Source organism: Sebastes umbrosus, chromosome 20, assembly GCF_015220745.1.
Source record: "Sebastes umbrosus isolate fSebUmb1 chromosome 20, fSebUmb1.pri, whole genome shotgun sequence".
Taxonomy (NCBI): domain Eukaryota; kingdom Metazoa; phylum Chordata; class Actinopteri; order Perciformes; family Sebastidae; genus Sebastes; species Sebastes umbrosus.
Window position 1 is genome coordinate 3,394,550 of NC_051288.1, and position 23,644 is coordinate 3,418,193.

The 23,644-nt window shown below is 39.8% G+C and overlaps 1 protein-coding gene and 1 long non-coding RNA gene across 2 annotated transcripts in view; both read right to left on the bottom strand.

Annotated features, from left to right (window-relative positions):
• Nucleotides 1-206: 206 nt before the first annotated feature.
• On the bottom strand, nt 207-1,765 carry LOC119479606. Its single transcript, XR_005204717.1, has 2 exons — nt 1,500-1,765; nt 207-334 (listed from the first exon to the last, which is right to left on the bottom strand). It is a non-coding gene; the product is annotated as an uncharacterized LOC119479606 (long non-coding RNA).
• Nucleotides 1,766-17,525: 15,760 nt separating this feature from the next.
• cacna1g (calcium channel, voltage-dependent, T type, alpha 1G subunit) overlaps nt 17,526-23,644 on the bottom strand; it is a 351,728-nt gene continuing 345,609 nt past the window's right edge. The window contains exon 39 of the mRNA XM_037754983.1: nt 17,526-17,591. The gene's annotated coding sequence lies outside the window, so the exon portion shown is untranslated. The remainder of the gene's footprint in view (nt 17,592-23,644) is intronic.

The window sequence follows — 23,644 nt, forward strand, 5'->3', positions numbered from 1 at the left end:
TTCAACTAACTTGAACACACTTCGAATTAACCTTATAACAGTGGGCTATATCATGTTATTATTGCAAAAATACAAATACCATAAAACATACATATCATGATCAAAAGCTTACCTGCATCCCTCCACAATTGGCTGGAAGGCCGCCATAATTGCCTGCATTACTTTGTCGGAGTCCCAGTCACAGCCAAATTCCAAGGCAGATTTTATATGTCCATTTTCAAAAAGCCAAGCTTTCCTGGCACGCCTTGGCACATCTGTATATGTATGGTCTGGCAGGAGAATTACCTCTCTGGTGAAGGGATGAGCCACAGAACTGCTTAACTGTCCGTGGAACCTTAGAAACATTAAAGAAAATCAAACCATTGTAACGGACTGGGTGAAGTGGGGTCAACTGTTAAGTTAAAAGTTCTGTTTCTGTAGTTAGTCAGGTTTACATGATGTCAGCGAACGCAGCATTGACAGTGATTTGTGGAGATAGCCACCTGTGATTGGCCGAGGCTTTAGGAGGGAGGGTTGTTGTTGTTCCTGTGAGTTTGTAGGTTGTGTGAGAGACGAGAAGCGGGAGATGAGAAGTGAGTTGCTAATGCAGATAGCACGCTGTAAAAGAGTTAGCTTTGTTGTTTTGGCGTTGGTTACGGCCCACAGTAACCTGTGTTCAAGCTGAGGAATAAAGTACCAGCGAAACCAGTTCCTGTCTCGTAGCTTCATTGACCAGGGTCGCTACACTATATTCAATTACATTACACACTGTAAACACATGTACATTAGCCACTAATTGTATTGTTATTATCATTCATATCATCAAATTATACATTTATATAGGCTACATTAAACGTGTAGGCTGATATATATTCACTTATCTTTTCCTGTTCACAAACATAGCAGTGAATTTATTTTAAACAGCAGTTTAGTTATCTTGTGGCTGAAATGTGTCTTACTATGCTACACAATTCAATTATGTAACTTCATACTTTACTGCAATGTTATTAAAAATACAGTGTGAATACAGCGGTGATTTGCACCAATGCAAATTATTTTGAAATTTAGGCTATAGGCTATCATACCAGTGTTACTACATAGCGTAGGACAATCATTTAAAAACGTTACTAATATTACTGCAAAAAAAGAAGGCAACAGCTGAATGCAGCGCAAATGACTTTTGAGAAATGTTAGCTAGATGGAGTATATGGGACTAGACGGCCGTTATAAGCCACCAGACTATGTTGACCTTACAGAGGAGTTGCTGGTCTACCGCTGCCTCGATCGGTTAGCTTGTTTTGTGTTATTGTGTGACTTTGGTGTTTTAAATGGTTAGTTTGGATCAGAACTAACCATTTACCACAACACAAAAGTCACACAATATTCTTTAAAAGACCGAAGTAACCTGGCAACGGTAAAATTAATATTTTTGTCAGTAGAGTCTGGCTCTTTAAAGAGAGCGATATTCCTGGTTAAACCATCTTTAACGTCATTTCAAATGCATCCAATTCTAGTGTTACCTCTTGTTCCTTGGGCCCCTTCGAGTGAACGGGCGAAGGTTGTAGATAGGGGCTGCTGCGGGGGGCATCTGTGAAGTTGAAGGTGTGTTCCTCTCTGTATTAACGCTGAGAAGGGGCGCTGTTGGACCACTTTGGTTAAAGTTAGCCTGATGAACGGGAACTGCCTGGCCTGTGAGGCTCATCCCTGCATTCGGTCTTCCACGATGAAAAAGTGAATACATCTCTTCATCCGTAGAACGGTATTGAATACGGTTACTAGTGCTATTTTGGCCCGTGGTACACGCATTGGCCAGGGTGTTAATTATTTCCTCATTATTGAGGATTGCTGACACTAGATTTCGTGCTGTCTCACTCATAGTTACACACGTCTTGCAGCAACAACATATGTACGGATAATGACTTAAAACACAAGATGGCAGCATGACCTTGATGACGTCAGATTTCATTCCATATATTCAGAATTCATTCCATATTCTCGGAGTTTCATTCCATATATTCAGGATTTTATTCCATATTCTCAGTTTCATTCCATATATTCAGAGTTCATTCAATATATTCAGGATTTCATTCCATATTCTCAGAGTTTCATTCCATATATTCATAATTCATTCCATATATTCAGGATTTCATTCCATATTCTCAGAGTTGCATTCAATATATTCAGAATTCATTCCATATTCTCAGAGTTTCATTCCATATATTCAGGATTTCATTCCATATTCTCAGAGTTGCATTCGATATATTCAGGATTTCATTCCATATTCTCAGAGTTTCATTCCATATATTCATAATTCATTCCATATATTCAGGATTTCATTCCATATTCTCAGAGTTGCATTCAATATATTCAGAATTCATTCCATATTCTCAGAGTTTCATTCCATATATTCAGGATTTCATTCCATATTCTCAGAGTTGCATTCAATATATTCAGAATTCATTCCATATTCTCAGAGTTTCATTCCATATATTCAGAATTCATTCCATATTCTCAGAGTTTCATTCCATATATTCAGGATTTCATTCCATATTCTCAGAGTTGCATTCAATATATTCAGAATTCATTCCATATTCTCAGAGTTTCATTCCATATATTCAGGATTTCATTCCATATTCTCAGAGTTGCATTCAATATATTCAGAATTCATTCCATATTCTCAGAGTTTCATTCCATATATTCAGGATTTCATTCCATATATTCAGAGTTCATTCCATATATTCAGAATTCATTCAATATATTCAGGATTCATTCCATATTCTCAGAGTTTCATTCCATATATTCAGGATTTCATTCCATATATTCAGGATTCATTCCATATATTCAGAATTCATTCCATATTCTCAGAGTTTCATTCCATATATTGAGGATTTCATTCCATATATTCAGAGTTCATTCCATCTGACGTCATCACGGCGCTGCTGCCGTCTTGTGTTTTAGGTCATTATCCGTACAGCTCTTGGTGCTGCTAGATGTGTGTGTCACTATGAGCGAGTCAGCATGAAATCTAGTATCAGTAATCCTAAATAATGAGGAGATAATGAACACCCTGGTGAATATGTGTAGCATAGGCCAAAATAATACTGGTAAACATATTCAACACCGTTCTACAGATGAAGAGTTTATTCACTTTTGCATCATGGAAGAGTAATGCGGAACTGAACTAGTTCACTAAAGTTGGAAAAATATTGACAGATTTAAACTTCCCGGATCAATAACTCATAAACGAAATGTAGTTAAAGCACCAACGAGGGCTCTTTTCTAACCGTAGTGAGGTAGACAACCAGCTACAAGCTCATTTTAATCACTACGAGCCTTTAGTCCATGGTCTGTATGCGGGCCCGCTGTGAGACGAGTGGTCAGGGACCGTCTACGAAGTGCAACGCCGAAAAGAGTTGCTACAAAAATATTCAATAACTCCACTATTATACAGTGTAGTGATACCAAAATCACTTCACACATCACCACTGGTCTCTTCCTGGATATAGTACAACGCTTAATTTGGAAAAATGTGCTTTTGCATAATTTTGGTGTATTTATAATGGGAAAAATATTCAATGCACTTCGTAGACGGTCCCTGACCACTCGTCTCACAGCCGGCCGTGCATACAGACCATGGATGTATTTGTTATGTGTCCTGCTCAGAGGACGGCTCATTATGATTAATATAATGACCTAAAACACAAGACAGCAGCAGCGCCGTGATGACGTCAGATTTCATTCCATATTCTCAGAGTTTCATTCAATATATTCAGGGTTCATTCAATATATTCAGGATTTCATTCAATATTCTCAGAGTTTCATTCCGTATATTCAGAATTTCATTCCATATATTCAGAATTCATTCCATATATTCAGATTTCATTCAATATATTCAGAATTCATTCCATATTCTCAGAGTTTCATTCAATATATTCAGGATTTCATTCAATATTCTCAGAGTTTCATTCCATATATTCAGAGTTCATTCAATATATTCAGGATTTCATTCCATATATTCAAAGTTCATTCAATATATTCAGAGTTTCATTCAATATATTCAGGATTTCATTCCATATTCTCAGAGTTTCATTCCATATATTCAGAGTTCATTCAATATATTCAGGATTTCATTCCATATTCTCAAATTTCACATTATATATATAATAATTTCCTGAACGGCTTGCCATAATGTGTATATATGTATATATATATGTATATATATGTATATATACATATATATATACATATATATATACACGTGTGTATATATATATATATATATATATATATATATATATATACGTATATATATATATACAGTGCCGTGAAAAAGTATTTGCCCCCTTCCTGATTTCTTACTTTTTTGCATATTTGTCACACTTAAATGTTTCAGATCATCAAACAAATTTTAATGTAAGACAAAGATAACCCAAGTAAACACAAAATGCAGTTTTTAAATGATGATTTCATTTATTAGGGGAAAAAAGATATCCAAACCTACCTGGCCCTATGTGGAAAAAGTAATTGCCCCCTAAACCTAATAACTGGTTGCGCCACCCTTGGCGGCAATAACTGAAATCAAGCGTTTGCGATAACTGGCAATGAGTCTTTCACATCGCTGTGGAGGAATTTTGGCCCACTCGTCTTTGCAGAATTGTTTTAATTCAGCCACACTGGAGGGTTTTCTAGCATGAACGGCCTGTTTAAGGTCATGCCACAGCATCTCAATCGGATTTAAGTCCGGACTTTGACTAGGCCACTCCAAAACCTTCATTTTGTTTTTTTTAAGCCATTCAGAGGTGGACTTGCTGGTGTGCTTCGGATCATTGTCCTGCTGCATAACCCAATTGCGCTTGAGCTTGAGGTCACGAACTGATGGCCGGACATTCTCCTTCAGGATTTTCTGGTAGAGAGCAGAATTCATGGTTCCATCAATTATGGCAAGTCGTCCAGGTCCTGAAGCAGCAAAGCAGCCCCAGACCATCACACTACCACCACCATGTTTGACTGTTGGTATGATGTTCTTTTTATGAAATGCTGTGTTAGATTTACGCCAGATGTAACGGGAAGCACACCTTCCGAAAAGTTCAACTTTTGCCTCATTAGTCCACAGAATATTTCTCCAAAAGTCTTGGGGATCATCAAGATGATTTTTGGCAAAAGTGAGACGAGCCTTTGTGTTCTTTTTGGTCAGCAGTGGTTTTCGCCTTGGAACTCTCCCATGGATGCCATTTTTGCCCGGTCTCTTTCTTATTGTTGAATCGTGAACACTGACCTTAATTGAGGCAAGTGAGGCCTGCAGTTCTTTAGATGTTGTTCTGGGTTCTTTTGTGACCTCCTGGATGAGTCGTCGATGCACTCTTGGAGTAATTTTGGTAGGCCGGCCACTCCTGGGAAGGTTCACCACTGTTCCAAACTTTCTCCATTTGTGGATAATGGCTCTCACTGTAGTTAATGGCTCTCACTGTGGTTTGCTGGAGTCCCAAAGCCTTAGAAATGGCTTTGTAACCCTTTCCAGACTGATAGATGTCAATGACTTTTTTTCTCATCTGTTCTTGAATTTCTTTCGATCGCGGCATGATGTGCTGCTTTTTGAGATCTTTTAGCCAACTTAACTTTGACAGACAGGTTCTATTTAAGGGTTTTCTTGATTTAACAGGTCTGGCAGTAATCAGGCCTGGGTGTGGCTAGGGAAATTGAACTCAGCTTTCCAAAACATGTGGTTGATCACAGTTAATTCATGATTTAACAAGGGGGGGCAATTACTTTTTCACATAGGGCCAGGTAGGTTTGGATATCCTTTTTCCCTTAATAAATGAAATCATTATTTAAAAACTGCATTTTGTGTTTACTTGGGTTATCTTTGTCTTACATTAAAATTTGTTTAATGATCTGAAACATTTAAGTGTGTCAAATATGCAAAAAAATAAGAAATCAGGAAGGGGGCAAATACTTTTTCACGGCACTGTATATATATACGTATATATATATGTGTATATATATATATATGTGTATATATATATATGTGTATGTATATATATATGTATATATGTATATATATATATATACACACACACATATAAACTGGAAAAACAAAGTTCGGAAACTTGTGTTTGGTGGATTATTTCTCTGTTGTTTCAATGCTAATGGTCATTGTATTTTACATCGTTGGAAAGCCTGTTTATTTACCTTCGCAATGATGTCCCACTTGTAAGGATCATGCATTTGTGGGATGAGCAGCACAGCTGATTATGTGGGTAGCGCCCAAGAAAAATTTGCCAAAATGCTCTAAACAGTGTATTCTCATAAGGCTACCAGGAAGCCTGCAATGACTGCCCTTCACCGTCAGGCCCGTTTGCGCTGGTGTCGACAACACAGACAATGGAACCTGAACATGTGGGGGAATGTCATGTTCAGTGATGAGTCCAGGTTCTGTCTGCCAAAGTTGGATGGCAGGTTCAAAGTATGGAGACGACGCGGAGAACGCTATGCTGATTGTAGCACCGATGGAGTAACAGCTTTTTGGTGGGGCTGTGTCATGGTGTGGGGCGGCATCTCCCTCACTGGCAAAACGAGGCTTGTCATCATTGAAGGCCATCTCAATGCAGTGAGATATCGGGATGAGATTCTGCAGCCAGTGGCGATCCCATATCTCCACAATCTGGGACCTAACTTCATCCTCCAAGATGACAACGCTCGCCCCCACAGAGCCAGGGTTATCACAGACTACCTCCACTATGTGGGAGTAGAGAGAATGGAACGGCCTGCCAAGAGTCCACACCTCAACCCAATTCAACATGTGGGATCAGGTTGGGCGTGCTGTACGTGTTAGAGTGACCAACACAACCTCGTTGGCTGACCTGCAACGAATCCTGGTTGAGGAATGGAACGCCGTCCCACAGCAACGTGTGACCAGGTTGGTGACCAGCATGAGGAGGAGGTGCCAGGCTGTTGTGGCTGCGTATGGATCTTCCACTAATACTGAGGCTCCTGACGGTGTATTTTATGAATAAAGTGTAAAATAGCCAATATGTCTTGTTTGTTCCTTGTTACTGAGAGAGAGTTTAATCATCCAATCCACCAAACAACTCAACACAAGAGTCAATACCAACAGGAGAATACACTGTTTACCATTGACGAAGCATTTTGGCAAATTTTTCTTGGGCGCTACCCACATAATCAGCTGTGCTGCTCATCCCACAAATGCATGATCCTTACAAGTGGGACATCATTGCGAAGGTAAATAAACAGGCTTTACAACGATGTAAAATACAATGACCATTAGCATTGTAACAACAGAGAAATAATCGACCAAACACAAGTTTCCGAACTTTGTTTTTCCAGTATATATATACACACATACGTGGAACGTCACCTCTCTGTGGGGGAAGGAGCCGGAGATTGTGCGGGAGGTGGAGCACTATCAGTTAGATCTGGTGGGGCTTACCTCTATGCACAGCCTTGGTTCTGGAACCGTACTCCTGGATTGGGGTTGGACTCTATTCTTCTCTGGAGTTGCCCATGGTGTGAGGCACCGGGCGGTTGAGGGGATACTTACAAATCCCCGGCTGAGTGACGCTATGTTGGAGTATACCCTGGTGGACGAGAGGGTCGCCTCCCTACGCCTTCGGATTATAGGGGGGAAAACTCTGACTGTTGTCTGTGCATATGCACCGAACAGCAGTTCGGAGTATTCGGCCTTCTTGGAGACCCTGAATGGAGTCCTGTATGGGGCTCCAGTAGGGGACTCCATAGTTCTGCTGGGAGACTTCAACGCGCACGTGGGCAACGATGGAGGCACCTGGCGAGATGTGAAGGAGTTCAAGTACCTCAGGGTCTTGTTTGCGAAGGATAATAGAACGTGAGATTGGCCGGAGAATCGGAGCAGCGGGGGGGGGCGTATCGCATTCGCTTTACCGCACTGTTGTGATGAAACGAGAGCTGAGCCGGAAGGCAGAGCTCTCAATCTACCGGTCAATCGTCATTCCTACTCTCACCTATGGTCAAGAGGGCTGGGTCATGACTGAAAGAGCTAGATCGCGGGTACAAGCGGCCAAAATGGATTTCCTCAAGAGGGTGGCTGGTGTCTCCCTTAGAAATAGGGTGAGAAGCTCAGTCATCCGTGAGGGACTCGGAGTAGAGCTGCTACTCCTTTGCGCTGAAAGGAGCATGCTGAGGTGGTTTGGACATCTAGTAAGGATTCCCCCTGGGCGCCTCCCTAGGGAGGTGTTCCAGGCACGACCAGCTTGGAACACCTTAGTCCACCAGGACTAGGTGGAGAAATTATATCTCCATACTGGCCTGGGAACGCCTCGGGATCCCCCAGTCAGAGCTGGTTAATGTGACCCGGGGAAAGGGAAGTTTGGGGTCCCCTGCTGGAGCTGTTGCCCCCGGGACCCGACCCCAGATAAGCAGTTAAAGATGAAATGATATATATATTATTGGAAATCAATTAACAACACAAAACAATGACAAATATTGTCCAGAAACCCTCACAGGTACTGCATTTAGCATAACAAATATGCTCAAATCATAACATGGCAAACTGCAGCCCAACAGGCAACAACAGCTGTCAGTGTGTCAGTGTGCTGACTTGACTATGACTTGCCCCAAACTGCATGTGATTATCATAAAGTGGGCATGTCTGTAAATGGGAGACTCGTGGGTACCCATAGAACCCATTTTCATTCACATATCTGGAGGTCAGAGGTCAAGGGACCCCTTTTAAAATGGCCATGACAGTTTTTCCTCGACAAAATTTAGTGTAAGTTTGGAGCGTTATTTAACCTCCTTTGTGACAAGCTAGTATGACATGGGGTTGGGTTTTGTAGTTTCATATGATGCTTCTCACTCTAGCTTTAAAACTAAGCCCGCTACAACCTCAATAGAATGCGGCTGTGAGCGGGTCGTCCACCAATTGGAAGGTTGGCGGTTTGATCCCCGGCTCCTCCAGTCCGCATGTTGAAGTGTCCTTGGCCAAGTTACTGAACCCCAAATTGGGCGATGCTAACTTCCTGGTTGGCCTACAAAGGTACGTCATCCCTGCAGCACTTTATTTATGCGCCTTCCATGAAATCAGGTTGCACCCTCCGGACCCTAGATTCAGTAAAAGACAAAAAAAATCTTCAACATTTCTTAAAAAAAGATTAATAAAAAAAACAATCCCTGGCACAGACTGCATCATCCTCTAATTACCTGACTCATTTTCTGTTCTGAATAAGCTAGCGGTGTTTTGTTAATTTGGCAGGCGTTCCACTGTCTCATGGCTGTGAACAGAGAGTCTTACTATGTTAATGTAGGATAATTACTTCACAAGGAATGTAACCTGGGGAGAGAGTGAAGGAAATGTTCTTGGCAGGGAGATTGCAACAACAGCAAGGTGTTTACATTTCCTACACTCTTGCACGTGGACTGATACTTCTGTCTTGGACATCTGTGCTATTGTTTGGAGCGAATCTGTGGTTTCTAGTAGGTGAACGGATGACGATGTGAAAATCAATCTGTTCATAATTGGGTACAGAGCAGACATAAATACAGAGAGAATGCTGCCTTGCAGGGGCATGGCATTTGATTATGCAAAACCCCTTTGTGGCAGAGTTTTAGTTTTGGAAATTGGGAGACATTTATTTTCCGACTTTAGTCACGCTGTCATAAACTCAGGGAACGTAAAATCACTTGGATATATCGATTTAGCAGTGAGCAAGAAACATTCTTTCGAGTAAATCTTTTAGTTTGAAGTGAAAAGCGATATTTCTTATCACAGCAACACAGGGTGTTTTAAGGTGAATCTGGTGAAATTGTAACCATGAAAACAACTCCCTTGCAGTTTATTGCTCTGTTGTAAATTCAGTCCGTCTCGTCTCATTCCTCCTTTACTTTTCTCTGACATTTTTTCTCTACAGCAGCTCTACAGGCTGCCATACAATAACCTTATTAGGAAAAAGGAAATCAATGGGATTGAAGAATATATGAGAATCCGTGACGGCTTGTTTTTGCTGTTTAGGTGTGATATCTGTTGTCTCTTACATTTGTGTACTGCTTGGATTTATGTCAGTTGGGGTTCGTGTATGGAGATCTGAATAAGCAAAGGTGTCCCAGAAAGCATAATTGTTGAGGAAACATAGAGTTACACAGATGGACGATTCTTTGGCTCAGAATTGGCAGGAAACACCAAGACTACTATACTGTAATCAATCCGTGCATTGTGTACTGTGTGTTTCCTACCACCTCCGAGTAAGCAAGTTAACCAGATTTATATAGGAATGCCGATACGCACTGTGAGCACAACATAAACGGAAATAATGAAGATAAAACCCTTTTTTTGACACAGGGCCCTTCTTCAAGATATAGAGCCTCAAGATTAGGTAACAGTGTAGGCGTCAGTTGATGGTGTAAATTAGTGACACATATTCCCAAACAAATTTGGGGCAGCTGAATATGAAAATGAAGTAAAAGGGTTGAGCAACTGAGGTAGAAGTAAAGGATTTACAATGTTAAAGTCAGCATTAAAGGTTTAGTCAAAAATGAAACGATTAACTATCGTCAAAGGTGGGTGTGGAAGGATTGATACTGTAACTCACCCTCAAACAAATTTCTTAAAAAAGGAGATGTTGAGTATTAGGGCAGTAGCTATTCCCAAATGTATCCACAAACACTTCTATTAAACTAAATTAAAGTCGTTTCACACCAAGAACGGATTTTTGTCTGAAAAATTCTGTGGGTTCTTATGAATGCTTAAACACCCCCTGCGGAACATTCGTGCGGGGGAAAAATATCCGGACGGCCCTCGAATTTCAGTGCATTTCTGCCTGCGGAATCATATGTTTGACCAATGAAATCCTTTGTACCAAATGATCGCCGTCATACTGCATAGTAATTAGCCATATGCTTTTGTTTGTTTCAGGGAGTGTGTACTTTAAGGGCCTTGGAACAATGTTTTTTTGCGCTTGTTTTTTGGGTAACGGATTTTCGGACAAATGTTTTTTCTAGGTCCAATGGGACATTTTTTTTTTACTATTCTTGTTTTGGAATAACAATGGGCCGTCCACAACACCCAATGTAGGACAAACACCAATAACATTAGTTTAACCAATGTAACAACTAATGTTAAGTATTGTACCAAGTTAAAGGGACTGTTTGTAACTTCTTACATGAATAAATCATTGCGGGTCGGTGTCCCATGCGCGCTCGCGTGTGGCTACACTGTTCAGACTCAGACTCCAACACAAACTACACAGAAGCACCAAAACCTCTTGGTTGTATCTAGTGAAGCCCGTCTGTTAAACAGTGTTGGCCGCGGTCGGAGGACGCGGAGGAGACTGTAGCTTTGGTCTCCAGGACCGGAGTCTCTGCTGTACTCTGCTCCTCTGCCTGCTTGCCTTCACTCACACACCACACACGTTCTCGCTCAGCTTGCTCTACTCTCATGTGCATGCGCGCACACTCCACACTGCAGAAGAGTTAGTTTAGCTCTGAGAATAACTAGTGAATGTACAGTGGACGTTTGTGCAGAAATAACTGCTGCAGCTCCTCCAGACCAACAGAGGTTTCCCGTGTCTTGTGAAGTGATGGGGCTCCGCAGAGAGAAACGTTATCGTCTCCGACCAAAACTCCGGTGTCTCCCCTGTTCCCTCCGGCCGCGGTCGGGAGGCTGAGGCAGGAAAAGCCAACACTAGGATCAGCATTGGTTCATGGAGAGACCTTTGTCTGGTCAGCTAACATTACTGCCAAGCAGCTGAAATATAGAGTGATATTGTGCTTTTAGCTGACGTGTGTCGCCTCACTGTTTTGAGCGATGCTCGTTCATGTCTATGTAGAGCGAGCACAAGCGCGAGCAACAGGACGCTGGTGTCACTGTTAACAAGCAATTTCTGATTCTCACATATAGTCCCTTTAACTAATGTTAAGTATTGTACCAAGTTAACTCTTCCACTGCTAAAAAGTATTCTTAGGTAATATTAGCAATTTAGTAATTTATCTTCAATGTCCACCTTTCCTCCACTATCCAGTCCAACAGATGGAAGCAAGCAGACAGGAGTCCATGAGGAGATGTAAGGGTATATAAGCTAAAGTTTTGCATAAAGTACAGCATGACATCAGAACCGAAAAAGCTCAGTAAAGTTTCTTTTGCAAGAATGAATAAAACCTCGGACACTACAGAAGCAAAAACTGGAGCAGATTGAACACAAATGTTAAAAGCAAACAGAACATCAGGGGGATGCTGCCGCTGGGAGAGAGAAGTCAGACGTAAGAAGTAGCTGAGTTAGACTCTATCTCAGCCTGACAGAAGATTCCCTGTTTAATTTGTTTTTGTGAGATAATACAACAGACTTACATGGTTGGGGTCAGAGTTTTCAGTTCATGGCAATGTGAGTGGATGAAGTGGAAAGAAATGGGTAGCGGCTGTATAGTATGAGAAAGAGGAGCTTAGATTTTAAAATGCTTACGGACCATATAGCACAATGAAACTTGGGAGCTAACGCAGTGAAGCAGGGAAAAAAAGAGATCTGACTTTTCCAATAATCAAGCTTTCTGAAGCAACTCTCAAAATTGATTCTGGTCCAGAGGACATCTCAGCTGGCTAACAGAGGGAAACTCATCACTGGATACAGACTATACTCTCCTCTTGAACACTTGCTTGAGGATCCAATGTCAGCTTGCGCAGGGATAAGCACACTGCAGGCAAAAACTGCTAGTTAGATTATCCCCATGTGGAAATCTGCCTCTTTATTTACGAGTCTGCACGCAATTGTTTGTCTGCGCAGGTTTCTCAGATCTGCAGAACATCAGGACACGCTTGTGTCAAATGTGAAGCAGACAAAAAGGAACATTAAGTCCTTTGTATAAATAAAAGTCTCTGGAATAGACTTGAGGCACGAGCCTGCTGACGATTTTAGTCTTCTATTACTGCGATTTAATGCCGGGCCCATTTTATCTTTTCCGTGTTTGTGTTGCCGGTGGTTGAATTTAAGCTTTAAAAACTCACATCCAGTGAGAGGCTATCCACTGGGATTTAGTGGAATACTTTTTTTTTTTTTTTTTATCCCTCTCAGTGGATTTAATTTTGATAAATCCAAAGTCTGTCTCTGCAGGCCAGAGTCCAGAGGTGGAAACTTCTCCACAACATTTTCTCTATAACATTAGACTTTTAAACTTGAAAATAATGCTGTCAAAGTTCACATGTCTTTAAGGTGTTAAAACATTTTTATTTTTTTTAACGCCACTATTTATTTTGCGCAATCGATTTTCAGGAGGTTGTAGCGGGCTCAGTTTTAAAGCAAGAGTGAAGATACCAGTATCATCGGTACCAACCATGTCATACTAGCTTGTCGCAAAATAGGTTAAATGACGCTCCAAAACTTGCGTTAAATTTGGCCATGGCCATTTTTTAAAGGGGTCCGTTGACCTCTGACCTCAAGATATGTGAATGAAAATGGGTCCTATGGGTACCCACGAATCATGTGTTATGATTTGAGCATATTTTTATGCTAAATGCAGTACCTGTGAGGGTTTCTGGACAATATTTGTCATTGTTTTGTGTTAATTGATTTCCAATAATAAATATATACATATATTTGCATAAAGCAGCATATTTGCCCACTCCCATGTTGATAAAGAGTATTAAATACTTGATAAATCTCCCTTTAAGGTACATTTTTAATAGATAAAAATTGTGCGATTCATTTTAGATTAGTCGCGACTACGGACAATCATGCGATTAATCGATTGACAGCCCTAATTTTAAGGTATTGTCTGTCAATGATTCGTATGAACTATGGAAGTTTGCAACTGATATTAAAGGAATACTTGAACCACAAAATGAAAATTTGTATATCAATTACTCACCACGTGTTACCTTGAATTCTTGAAGAAAACTTTGCCTCCACAGCGAACAAAGAATACAAAAACTAAGAAAAGTATTGATGAATTGAAGTAAATGGGGGGCGCGTTTAATAACAAGCAAAGCTATATAAAAAAATCAGTTTACAAACTCTTAGGTATTAGTATTTAATATTTTTTATCAACATGGGAGTGAGCAAATATGTTGCTTTATGCAAATGTATGTATGAAATAAAATAATCAACCAAAAAACAATGGCGAATATTGTCCAGAAATCCTCACAGGTACTGTATTTAGTATAAAAAAAATATGCCCAAATCATAACATGGCAAACTGCAGCCCAACAGGCAACAACAGCTGTCAGTGTGTCAGTGTGCTGACTTGACTATGACTTGCCCTAAACTGCATGTGATTATCATAAAGTGGGCATGTCTGTAAAGGGGTGACTCGTGGGTACCCATAGAACCCATTTACATTCACATATCTGGAGGTCAGAGGTCAAGGTACCCCTTTTGACGCTACAACCTAAAAATCGCAAGTTGCATTAATGCGTCAAAGAAATAAGTGGCGTTAAAATGAATTTCCATTAACACGTTAACTTTGCCAGCCCTACTTCAAATATATTTGACATAAAAAAAAATTGTCAATCAATAGAAATCAATAGAAAACAATCCTCATATCACATAGTCCCCAAGTCTTGTTTTCTTTGTAGGAAACTAATTTTGCCAAACAGCTCAAATGCACAAATTTAATTATCGTACTTGCTCTCCACATTTTACACATCACTGTCTGGCTGAACGCTAATCCTTTGCCCCAACAGACCCACGTCAGACCTTTATCTGCAACACCCAAGATAATCCTCCAGCACACACACACACACACACACACACACACACACACACTCACACTCACACTCACACACACAGACACAGAGCCATCATCTTCTTTCTCTTTATTTCTTGGAACTTGTTTTTGGTGCGGCGTCTGAGTGAGCTCCATCAAAGTGTTTTTTTGGTATTCAGTGACAGCGATCGGCGGGTGGACGGGAGACAGGCCGTGGTCGGTGTACCGGAACGGTGTGGACTCAACCTCTGCAGAAAGCATCCCCGCAAGCCCTTCTTAACCTGCTCTATCACCACACACAGGAATGAGTCCAATTGGATGAGAGGTGTCGGAGCGTGTCGGCTGTAAGGGCATCATGTGCTGCAGGCTCGACATGGAGAGATGGCACGGGGAGAAATTTAAGAGAAAAATGCTCTCTACCTTCCTCTTCGGTGCCTTCCTGCTAACCCACTCGCCTGTTACTTTTATCATCAGCGTAGCACTCGCTGTGTGTTTATCTGAGAGAAAACAGAAAATTGGGTTTTGAGTTTAAAGCAGAAAAGCAGCACAAGCAAGACTTTCTGTCTTTGAAATGAACATGCTGTGTCTCCGTAACGAGGGGGAGTAGTCTGCAGGGACTCGTGGATCCTCTCAGGGTCAGCTCAGCTCCCTTCGTCATCGATGAATGCGCTCTTCTGGAATTAGAACTGTCTCTTCCTCGCTCCCTTGTGTGTAGTGCCTTTCCTACTCGTCTCCTGAAAAAGCCTCAGTCACATCCCTCAGGCTGGCCGACAGCACTTGTGGTGCTCTTTTCAGCGCAACAAGTATGAATATCCTCTGCGGAGTTGCAGTCGAGATGAATTCCGTCAAGCAATCGAGTCAATCGATGTGGTCCGGGGAGCCGTGGTGAAGAGGCACCACAGCTTGTTTAACCAGTGAGAGTTACTTGATGCAGTTTTTAGTACTGATGAACAGGAAATGGCATTGCTTTTTTTTTTTCTTTAACATTTCCACAAAATGAAGTGGCAATCCTCAGATTCCCTAATTGAACGTGTTTACATTCATACCTCGAAGTGATGATTGGTGTAGTCGCTGCATGTCTTATTAGAACACACCTTGAACAACTTGGCTTGCTAATTAACTGTCTGGTTGTAAACAGACTCATTACTGTCAGTCATGCTGAAGGAATTGTGTTAATCAACTGTTAAAATGTCTTAAAGGTTCATTAAAGCTGCAGTCAGTCGGCTGATGTGTCCATGCATAGCTGGCACTGCTAGGCCAAAACTCTTTGGACTTAATGTCTGCTGTCTATGTTGTTCTATGTGGTCATGTGGTTTCTGGCTACTTCGAGGTCCTTTGTCTGTAATATGACAATAGCTACGCTGTCATGTTTTGATGTGGATGGCCTGTGGTTCACCACAGAGGAGTCGTGAGTCTTTAGTTTGAATGGCGAGAGAAATTTGAATTGAGGAAGATGCAGAGAGTGGATGGCAGTATTACAGTAGTATCATAGTATAAAAGTACAACAGATGAAAAAAGAAGTGGTCTTGCCACACCGGTCGCCCCCTCAGGTTAGAGAAGTAGGCTTGTGACAGGAAGTTTGTGGTTCGTTATTGTTATTATTTTATTTAGTTGGCCAGTTCTCAAGACTCTTGAGCAAGGCTCTGAACCACCAGTTGCCATCAGATCAGACTGTGGTTGTACTTAGAAAAATGCATTGAGGTTTTCCTGTATCAATTGATGGAAATGCTGTATTTTGCTTTGACTTATTTTGGTATCGTAAGAAGCTTTGGTGTTGTGACCTTGGTTCTCTGAGTGAAGAAACTATCTCTCCACTCCGTTACATATTGCATCCTGTGTATAAGGGGAATGATCCGCCTCCTGTCAGGGTACATGGATACTACACACCAGATTATCCAGCCATGCCCGTACACGTTTTATCGTGGAGTCACTGATCAGAACCCGTCTCCGAGTAGGCCTGGAAGATGGAGAGATCCAAGGTTTCAATGTAACCATGTGTTCTCTATGGCAGTTGTTCTCAACCAGGGGTCCAGGGACCACCAAGGGGTTCTTGAGGCAGTTCAAGAGAGTCCCCAGAAAAATGGGAAATAGTTTACATTATCCATTTAATTCACAATAGAAGTGAGCCCAATGTAAGAGGCATAACAGTGACTATTCTGATCTTGGGTTTTACTTGTGTTTTCGTGAGCTTAGAATGAACCCTTCATATCTAAATAGGGAACGGGTCCTCTTCATGGAATCCGCCATGATGCACCGCCATGTTTCCAAACACTGGCTCTAGAGAGAGACTTTCAGGAGGGGGAATTAATTTGGTTGCAATCTGCAACCTCACCGCTAGATGGTACTAAATCCTACACAATGCTCCTTTTAATAAGCTTCTTTTCTGTTTGGCATGTCGACTGGTGTTCTGCAAGCCACATATTATTATTAATTGTCTTTCTTTTTTGGGACGAGAGGGGAGGGACGTCCCGCTGTTAGCCACTGAGTGCGTTAGCTGGCGTCTGGTGACTGCAAGCGATACGCTTCAGGGGCATTCCAGCATCTAACCACTTTGGGCTTATCCCTTCACCAGCAACTCAACTTTTGTGGGTCAAAAGTTGAGTTGTCTAAACTGCTGTTATCCAACTTTCAACGTCTCGATTTGTACGGTCTAGTGCTGCATCCACATTGCTTTATTCATGCTCACTGACTCCACGACATACATTTGCTGAAATTAGAAATTGATTTTGTCTTTGCTTAATCTAAACATAGGAAAAGCTGGAAGGAGGTTCCAGCAGGACCAGTATTGACGCTTGTGCATGTGTGTGTTTGAGAGAGAGAGAGGGGGAAGATGGAAGAACGGATTAAGAGAGAGACGCAACATATGTGTGTGTGTGTGTGTGTGTGTGTGTGTGTGTGTGTGTGTGTGTGTGTGTGTGTGTGTGTGTGTGAGTGAATGAAACAGAAAGGAGTAGAGAGAGGTGATGAGCTGGTGAAAGGTTAATGGCAGAGCAGCAGAGACACAATTGATCCCTCATAATCTTCAATATGCTGAGTGGAACCCAATTTCAGCACAGTGACGAGGCTATTTCTGCAGTCAAGCCCCAGAGGGAAGACTTGTGGGGGGGGGTGGGCTGTATGTGAGGCTGTTTGTCATGTTGATGTCTGGTACTGAATGTAACCTTGTGAAGTATGGAAGACCTTAAATCTTTTTTATACCCATACACACAAAAGTACACACACACACACACACACACACACAAACACACACTTCTAAGAGTGTGTTCACTCCTTAAAGAGACTGAGTTACAACAGATTTGTGGTATATTGCGCTCCCAAGTCACACAAATCTTCAGCTATGAGTGGAAATTATTTGTTTTCCAGCATTATTAGAGATCTGAATTTTAGTTAGCAATATATAATGAAAATAAATGCACTACTTAGATTGTCATTTTTTTTTTTTTTTTGCTTAAGTATTTCATTTATGGTGCAAAAACATTGTTCCACCAGCTACATACTGCAGCTGTACTATCTCCTCCATCTGTTCACCTTATTGGGGAATGTGTGTAATGCCAGAGAAGGACAGAGGTAACATGAAGGAAGGAGATAACGGGAAGGAGCTGTTAAAGCCTAACACACTCGTTTGGAGACACCTCCCTAGGGAGGCGCCCAGGGGGGATCCTTACTAGATGCCTGAACCACCTCATCTGGCTCCTTTCAACTCAAAGGAGTAGCTGCTCTACTCCAAGTCCCTCACGGATGACTGAGCTTCTCACCCTATTTCTAAGGGAGACACCAGCCACCCTCCTGAGAAAACCCATTTTGGCCGTTTGTATTTTTGGCTCACACACCCTTGTGGTGGGAACACTACGGTGAGCATAGTATGTCAAAAAAAAAGTCATAGTATAGTATGTCGAAAAAAACGTCATAGTAGTATGTCAATTTTTTTTTTAAAAAGTCATAGTATAGTATATCGAAATAAACGACATAGTATAGAATGTCAAAAAAATGTAAAAAGTCATAGTATAGTATGTCAAAAAAAAAGTCATAGTATGTCAAAAATTAAAAAAAAAAATAGCATAGTATGTCAAAATAAAACTCATAGTATAGTATGTTGAATTCTTTTTAAAAAGTCATAGTATAGTATGTCGAAAAATGTAAAAAAAGTCATGATATAGTATGTCAAAAAAGTCATAGTATACTATGTCGAAAAATTAAACAAAAGTCATAGTATACTATACCGAAAAAAAAGTCATAGTATAGTATGTCGAAAAATTAAACAAAAGTCATAGTATACTATGCCGAAAAAAAAAGTCATAGTATAGTATGTTGAAAAAAAAAAAAGTCATAGATTAGTATGTCGAAATAAAAGTCATGGTATAGTATGTTGAAAAATTTAAAAAAGGCATAGTATAGTATGTCGAAAAAAAAGTCATGGTATAGTATGTCAAAAAAAGTCATAGTATACTATGTCAAAAAAAAGTCATAGTATAGTATGTTGAAAAAAAAAAAGTCATAGATTAGTATGTCGAAATAAAAGTCATGGTATAGTATGTTGAAAAATTTAAAAAAGGCATAGTATAGTATGTCAAAAAAAAAGTCATGGTATAGTATGTCAAAAAAAGTCATAGTATACTATGTCAAAATAAAGTCATAGTATACTATGTCGACATTTTTTTAGAAAAGTCATAGTATAGTGTGTCGAAAAAAAATGTCATAGTATAGTATGTCGATAAAAAAGTGATAGTATAGCATGTCGAAAAATTAAACAAAAGTCATAGTATACTATGCCGAAAAAAAGTCATAGTATAGTATGTCGAAACAAAAGTCATAGTTTAGAATGTCGAAAGAAAGTCATAGTATAGTATGTCGATATTTTTTTAGAAGTCATAGTATAGTGTGTCGAAAAAAAATGTCATAGTATAGAATGTCGAAAAATGTAAAAAACGTCATGGTATAGTTAGTCCAAAAATTTAAAAAAAGTCATAGTATAGTATGTCCAAAAAAAGTCATAGTATAGTATGTCGAGAAAAACGTCATATGTTAAAAAAATCTAACAAAGTCATAGTATAGTATGTCGATAAAAAAGTCATCGTATAGTATGTCGAAAAAACATCATAGTATACTATGTAAAAAAAAAAAGTCATAGTCTACTATGTCGACATTTTTTTAGAAAAGTCATAGTATAGTGTGTCGAAAAAAGTCATAGTATAGTATGTCGAAAAATGTAACAAAAGTCATAGTATACTATGCTGAAAAAAAGTCATAGTATATTATGTTGAAAATTTAAAAAATAATAATAGTATAGTACAGTATGTCAAAAAAAAGTCCTGGTATAGTATGTCGAAAAAAAGTCATATGTCGAAAAAAAAGTCATAGTATAGTATGTCGAAAAAAAAGTCATAGTATAGTATGTAAAAAAAAGTATAAAAAAAAGTCATAGTATAGTATGTCCAAAAAAACGTCATAGTATAGTATGTCGAAAAATGTAAAAAAAGTCATGATATAGTATGTCAAAAAAGTCATAGTATACTATGTCGACATTTTTTTAGAAAAGTCATAGTATAGTATGTTGAAAAAAATGTCATAGTATAGTATGTCGAATTTTTTTTTAAAACTTCATAGTATAGTATGTCGAAAAAAAAAGTCATAGTATTGTATGTCGAAATTTTTTTTAAAACGTCATAGTATAGTATGTTGATAAAAAAGTCATAGTATAGTATGTCGAAAAAAAGGTCATAGTTTAGTATGTCGAAAAAAGTAAAAAAAAAAAAGGTCATAGTATAGTATGTCAAAAAAAGTCCAGCACAGTGAATCTTTTATTTGTCTACAATAGAGCTACTACAGTAAAGCCCTTCTGACGACAGCCTAACAACACCTCTCACACAATATACAGACGGGTGACAAATTAAAGGAAGGACATGAATTAATGAGTAAATCAATTTCCAACTTTTCAAGTGCTCACTGAATTCTTTGATGAGTATGAACATGATGTGAATCATATGCTATGGCCCTCACAGTCACCAGATCTCAACCCAAATGAACACTTCCACTGATTTTGGACTGATGTTGAAAGAGAAACTGAGCAAATAATGAACTGTGGTGGATAGCTGTGAGAGATATGACAGCAAGTGTAGAATAGAAATATGAAATATGTGTCCAGTTTTGACATGACAGCTATCCCTCTCCTGTCCTCAGTAGGACAACCCCAGTTCAAGCGAGAACACTAGGCCAAATCACACAATTCCATCTAATTGGATTGATTTTTCTCCTTCATGCAGGACAAAATCTTTTATAACCAAATCTGGGTGTACCTACCCAGTCTAATAATATATGAGGTACACACTGATATCTAATCTGTTTGGACTGTCAAAGCTACTTAATGCAAACTCAGTTTAATTGTATAAGCCACCAGTCTCCTTCAACTGCCGCAGCACAATGCAGACTGTTTACTTTATTGATGGAAAACTGCATTAAAAGTTTAACTTGGCCAAACAGAAAGCACTGGCAGCAGTTTGTCTGCCATCTGCTGAATATCAGAGAGTTTTGTACAACCAAGCGAGTCTCAGCCTCTGTGAGAGTGTCATTTAATAATGAACATTAGCAGGTCATCTTTCATTAAAGTGGTCTGAATGAAATAATGACTGGAATTTAAAATTAAGTGGTGGGCACACTACTGTCAGGAGCGCGTGGCGGCTGCCTCGCGTGGCGGCTGCGTCGCGCATCGGCTGTGTTTCTGCTGCTGCTGTCAGCCCTTTCTTTCTGCATAGAGCTTGCCTTTTAATGACCATTAAACTTCGTGATAAATATAATTTATATTTATTTTAGACAGAGAAAGGTTCAGAAACGTGTGGTAATTAGTAAATAATAGTAATAATCCACAATTAAAACTCCGTACTATATTCATTCATGGAACTCTCCAAGTCACTCTGTGTTCTAGAACACTGTCCGGCACATATTTCAGAATAAAAGCCTCCTGTTAACAAATGAAGGAATTCTGTGCAAAGAAAAAACGCTTGAGGGCTTTTATTTCGAAATGAAAGCAGGAAGCGTTGATTTAAACCACATACTTTATCAATTCATGCAGCTGTCCAAGCCACTGCGTGTTCCACAGCACTGACTGCTCATATTTCAGAATAAAAGCCTCGTGTTAACAAATGAAGGGATTCTGTCTATAGAAAAAAAACGCCTGAGGGCTTTTATTTTGAAATGAAAGCAGGAAGTGTTGATTTAAAAATAAGACTTTACTTTTTTTCATCTCCGTAACATATTCTACAGATAGAGATCGAAACTGTAGTAAAGTCTTGCTGGTATGATGTTCATATACAGTCACTAGATCACTTTCACTGTCTGTGACATATTCTACAGATGACTAGACATGGAAACTGTAGTAATCTTGCTAGTATGATGATAATATACTGTCAATAGATCACCTTCCCTGTCTGTTGCTGCTGAGAGACGCAGCTGAGACGCGAGCGGCTCGCGTGAAAAATAGGCGAGCCCTCTATTCTATAAAATAGACGCGTGTCTCATGCGGGCAAGATTTGACTTCAAGATATGTGAATGTAAATGGGTTCTATGGGTACCCACGAGTCTCCCCTTTACAGACATGCCCACTTTATGATAATCACATGCAGATTGGGGCAAGTCATAGTCAAGTCAGCACACTGACACACTGAGAGCTGTTGTTGTCTGTCGGGCTGCAGTTTGCCATGTTATGATTTGAGCATATTTTTTATGCTAAATGCAGTACCTGTGAGGGTTTCTGGATCAATATCTGTCATTGTTTTGTGTTGTTAATTGATTTCCAGTAATAAATATATACATACATTTGCATAAAGCAGCATATTTGTCCACTCCCATGTTAATAAGAGTATTTAAAACTTGACAAATCTCCTTTTTAAGGTATATTTTGAACAGACAAAAAATGTGCGATTAATCACGATTCACTATGGACAATCATGCGCTTAATCGAGATTAAATATTTTAATCGATTGATAGTAATTAAATGAACTGACCCTCGTATAAACTGTACATATGTAATCTACCTGACTCATACCTCCCCTTCCCCTCCCACACAGGGCTGAATTTCTACACGCCTGCTTGGGAACCTCTTACCTGGTATAATCATCACTCTTATTTTCTATTCATATCCTGCACACTGCTGCCGTCCCTTTTCTCTAGAGGTGTCAAGCTGCCTGTCCTTGCACTTATAAATGTTTTTTTCACACTCAAATATGATACTATTTGCAAGCAAATATATTAAAGCTGAAATACTTTGTTGTGCTCTGCCGTGAAATTAGTCCCTGCATATCAAACAGCGAGTTTTGCTGCTCCACTCACTCAGCATCCTCTAGTCACTGTTATACATTTCCAGTGCATTTTTTGCAATAGAGTTGTGAAGTTGTTTCAGGTTGTAATGGGTTGCAAAAGTCAAGTTTAAGAACATAGACAGTTAAGGTGACCGGCAGTTGAAGCACCTCCAAGGTGTGGATGGCTATGAAACTACTGTTAGAAAATATTTGGTTGTTTAATGAAAAGTCCAAAAATGCCAGCGTGTGTTCATAAAAATGTGAGGAGATAAGTGCAAAAAAAGATTATGTTTTTTTTTTTGTTTTTTTTCAGAGTGAATAGTTCAGAAAGATGCACAGATCTCCCCACGGAGCACGCAGGTCTACAGTCTATCACATATTTTCCTGTTTTATATGCAGAATCAAATAAGACTCAGGTTTACAGATTCACTTTATCTCTGCCCTTAGACTCCACAGAGTCTGACTGAATTATAAACACAGACTGATTTCAGATGGAAGATTCAAACTGCAGCCTCGTGTGGTCCGAGTTGTTTTAATGTGGCTGGTTTTCACCTGCTTCGGGTATCGATAGAGAGAAATACCAGGACTGGTTGGATGCTGAAGGAAACAAAGTTAGAAAAGTTGAGACGGTGGTATTTCACAAAGCTGAAGTGCAGAATAGAGGCTGACATTTTTTCCCGGGATTCCTGTGG